Below are 4,272 nucleotides of genomic sequence, written 5' to 3'. Positions count from 1 at the left end.
AGGCCTCTTTCATTCCTGGAGATGAATAAGTTCAAAGATTGGCAGTAAAGAAAACATTTAAAAAAAAAGAGGAAAATAAGACTACATCAGATGTGCATTGGTGGCACACACCTTTAATCCCAGCACTTGGGAGGCAGAGGCAGGCATATCTCTGTCAATTCAAGGCCAGCCTGGTCTCCAGAGCGAGTGCCAGGATAGGATCCAAAGCTACACAGAGAAACCCTGTCTCAAAAAAACAAAAAAAAGACTACATCAGAGGCATGATGGGAACAATCTTGGCATTTTATTGAACAGGCACACTGAGTTTCTCCAGCACAAGTATACCGTTTTCTTGGTACTCTTGTCAAGTCATCCAATAGTTGTCTTTGTCTTTCAAGAAGTCTGCCAGGACTGCACCACCCAAGAACACCATGTGGTTTCTGCAGGGTGGATCTTCAATTCGGTCTTAAATTTAGATAGTTTTTCCACATCTCTCTTTAGAACTCGTTCTAATTAAAGCTGTTCAAGCTCTTGTTCCAACATTCATGGCAGGCCAGGATACATAGTTGAGCCTCCAGAAAGCACAATGTGTTTGTAAAATTCAGATCTGGTATCAATGTCAGCTGCCTGGATTGTGTTGCAAAGCAATTCAGCAACACCAATTCCCTCAACATTGATCAAGTGAGCTGAAATAAAGGTTCTGGTGCTTCAAATCTTTCTCCTCCAACTTTAATAATACGTCCATCTGGGAGTGTATATGATTGAATTAACACTGTGGTCTCTATGGCTAACTTATGTTATTGCTCAATATTGTAAGCCACGTAACAAAATTTTTCTTTAATCATGCGAACTGTCTCAAAATCAGCAGAATGTTTGAAGGCATATCCCCGCAACAGGAGCAGCTTGTTAAGATACCTGGCAATATCCCTCCCAGCAATATTCAGCCTTCTTGAAAGGTGAGGGAGAAGAAAACCTTCATACACTGGGCAAATATGAGTCATACCATCTCCAGAATCTACTACTACACCAGTTAATAAACCTTGAGCATACAAACTCAGAACTGCCTGGATGGCTATATACACACCAGAAAATTGGTAAGTTTCAAACATTACCTCTACAATCTTCTCCCTGTTTTTGGTTAGGTTCATAGGCAGTTCTGTGAGTAAAATTTTGCAGTTTCTGGTGTCTATGTTGAGTTTCTCTGGTCCAAATGTGTAATCCCACAGGTGTTTCATGTCATCCCAATTTTGTTCTATGCCATTCTCCATGGGGTAATTAACTTCCAACATTGAGCGCAATTCACTTGCCTCATCACCAACCATAAGATCTTTGGTTTCAAAGTTTCCCACTTTGGTGGTTGATCTGATAATAGGTCTTCCAACCAAAGATTGGAAGATGTGTTCCGGAAAGTTAGTGCCTGCATATCCACACTTTACAAACCCAGTGCCATTGTCGCACACCACCACCTTCCTGCCCTGGCTGTCCATGGTTCCGCTCAGCTATTTTTATAATTGACTGGAATGCAAGAAGTTCTGGGTTCAATCATCAGCACTGCCATAGCTGTATTGGGTGTTGAGATCTGTTTGCCAACTCTAAGAATAAGAGGCAGAAATATGTGAATGACAAAGTTGGGTAATAACATAATTCTGGGTCACCCAGTTGTATCTGAGATCGTGCTTCAAAATATATAACCATAATAACCTAAAGTTAAATACAATGGTCATAAGATCATTATTCATTTGATTCATTATTGATCAATTTTACTGAGAGATGTGTCATGTTATTCAGGATGGCCATGGACTCCTGATCACTATTAACAGCTCTGCTACCTCATTGCTAGCATCACAGGCCTCTATCAACTTGCCTGATAAAATCAGACTGTAAACATAGAAGTGCATACACACACAAACACATTCACACAAACACACACACACACACACACACACACACAGAGGGACACACACACACACACACACACAATATTTTATTTTATGAGAGCCATACATAATAAGATTTCTCTATTTTTTACTTTAAAACCATCCTTCCATGTTTTAATGAATACCAAAATAGCTCTCAAGAGACAAAAAAGAAATAGGATTTATAGTCCCCAATATCTTCACATGAATACATTTCCAAAGTTGCAATTTGCAAGAAATTATTCAAGCTGATGATGAGGTGCATCTATTTATTATCTATTCAATGCTTCTCTTATGAAATTTGAAACATTTCACAAATTGAACCTTGACCACTCTTATCCTAAGTATCCACAGGTAATTAATAGACACCAGCATGAAACTAACTAAGCAGAGAACAGGATCTCAGAAATGACTGCCTCATCTGACACTATGAGTGGAAGGAGACTAGCAAGGATGGCTCTGTGTAGTGTAATGCCAGGAAAGGCTAGCCACACAACCTGATTGTGAAATTGAACACACTGGGATCCAATGGAAGGGGCGGGTTCAATGAGTCTACCAGAACCAAGATAAATGATAATTAGGTGTTTATTAGGGAAGCACTTTCATAAATAAAAGCTGAAGTCTTTCTATTCTAGAACGTGCTGCCTCTGCCCTTCAGAAGCTCTAACCTCAATCAGAGAGAGTGAGACCCTCTACCTCATAAGGGGTCACAATTGAACACATGAAGGCATACACATATGGTGGGGCCACCACCTGAAGTTCATTGAAAACAAGATGGCACACATATTGTTGTCTATAGAATGTCCCTATCTCCTTCTGTGAAATTAAATAGTGCTATGTTAAAATGTATAATTTTTTAAAAGAGTTCTTGTAAGAACTAATGCAATGAATTCATACCTTCAGATTGTGTCTGTCTTTAGATCCCTTTAGCTTAGATACAGAACACAGCTATGTAGTGTAGGGGATGCTGTAGCATGTTCAGGGGATGTAGAGTGAGGTACTTTCAGGTGGCAGGTGGCTGGTTTCAGTTTTGCTTTTGGCTTTCTGTACAGATAGCTGCTGTGCCAGATGGCTAGGTTACTCTGTATGTAAGGCTTTTCCCTATTAAATTCCGTTGTATTTTTATCTGGCTCTGTCTTGGTATTTTCCCACCTTAATGAAGGACTCCAATCTCCAGTTTATCATACAGAAACTTAAAATACCATTAGGTTAGAAGTAAGCTGTACCAAAACAAAAGAAAGAAAAGAGGTAAAGTGGCCTCATCTTTAGGTAAATGAAAATGGGTATACATATTTAGACTAAAAAAAAATAAGTAAAAACTGTTTTGAAAAATTAAAACATTATATAATGAGAAAGAAAAAAATTTGAATGTCAAAAACATGTTTCTCACAAAGGAAACAATAATAATACTAGAAGGAATAAAGTTCACTACAACAGAATGTAACTGAAAGAGATTGACAATAAATACTTAAACACATAACAAATTGGCAGTATTTAATACACACATTTCCCTGATTGAGATGGTAAGTCAAAAGTAAAGCCCCATATATAAGGTACAAGAAGACCATAGATAAAAATTTAGAAGCCTGTATCCCAAACTTCCACAGAGTTTTTTTTTTAATTGTCCACTAGTAACCCAAGATTGGGTTACCTATAAGAAAAGTGGAAAATGAGGAATCAAAAATTAAATTTAAAAAATTTATTAACTTTGTCCCTGAAAATGGAACTTCTAAAGTTACAGTTAAATTTAACTGATTAAATCAAGAATGCCATGGCTAGTACCTGATCCCCTGCCCTCAGAGTAGGGGAGGTAACTCCTGTCAATTTTACTTTGCTAATTGATGGTGATATAGAACCTCCATCCCAGGGTATAACTGGCATACCCTGTGACAGTGTCTTATCAGTCAAATGTATCTTTCACATATATATCACTGTACTCCGTACTTTGGATGACCTTAAGTAAACACGGAAATTCTGAAATTTGTGGCGTTCAACCTTAATGGTCTGCTCTTTGGAAGCTTTTCTTTTTGGCTGGCTGGCATCTCATTTGCCTGCCATGCAGTGAGATACTAGCTGACCAGCTTGAAATTAAGAGAAACCTTTTGCTTCTGCATCAGAGTGTTGACTCCTTGAGTTACTCTCTGGGCTCTGCAAACCTGTCATAACAAAACAGTCAAACACTGTTTACAAATTCTTGTGACTAAACCCCCAGCCTTATTCCATGTGAAACTTAAATCTGTTTCAATTTTCTTCTCAGTATTGAAGAATGGGAACGATTATGTAGGCTACATCATTAAACATTCTTGGACATAGTTAAAGTGACATGAGTAACTACACAGGTTAGTGTTGACCTGATATCCCATAATCAATTCTGAAG

At 38.2% G+C, this 4,272-nt stretch overlaps 1 pseudogene; it reads right to left on the bottom strand.

Moving 5' to 3' along the window:
- Positions 1–283: 283 nt before the first annotated feature.
- Positions 284–1,466, bottom strand: LOC113837729 (annotated as a pseudogene).
- Positions 1,467–4,272: the final 2,806 nt, after the last annotated feature.

The sequence above is a fragment of the Cricetulus griseus genome, unplaced genomic scaffold (genome assembly GCF_003668045.3).
Source record: "Cricetulus griseus strain 17A/GY unplaced genomic scaffold, alternate assembly CriGri-PICRH-1.0 unplaced_scaffold_5, whole genome shotgun sequence".
Taxonomy (NCBI): Eukaryota; Metazoa; Chordata; class Mammalia; order Rodentia; family Cricetidae; genus Cricetulus; species Cricetulus griseus.
The sequence above is the reverse complement of the archived record's forward strand: the minus strand, read 5'-3'. Positions and strand labels throughout refer to the sequence as shown.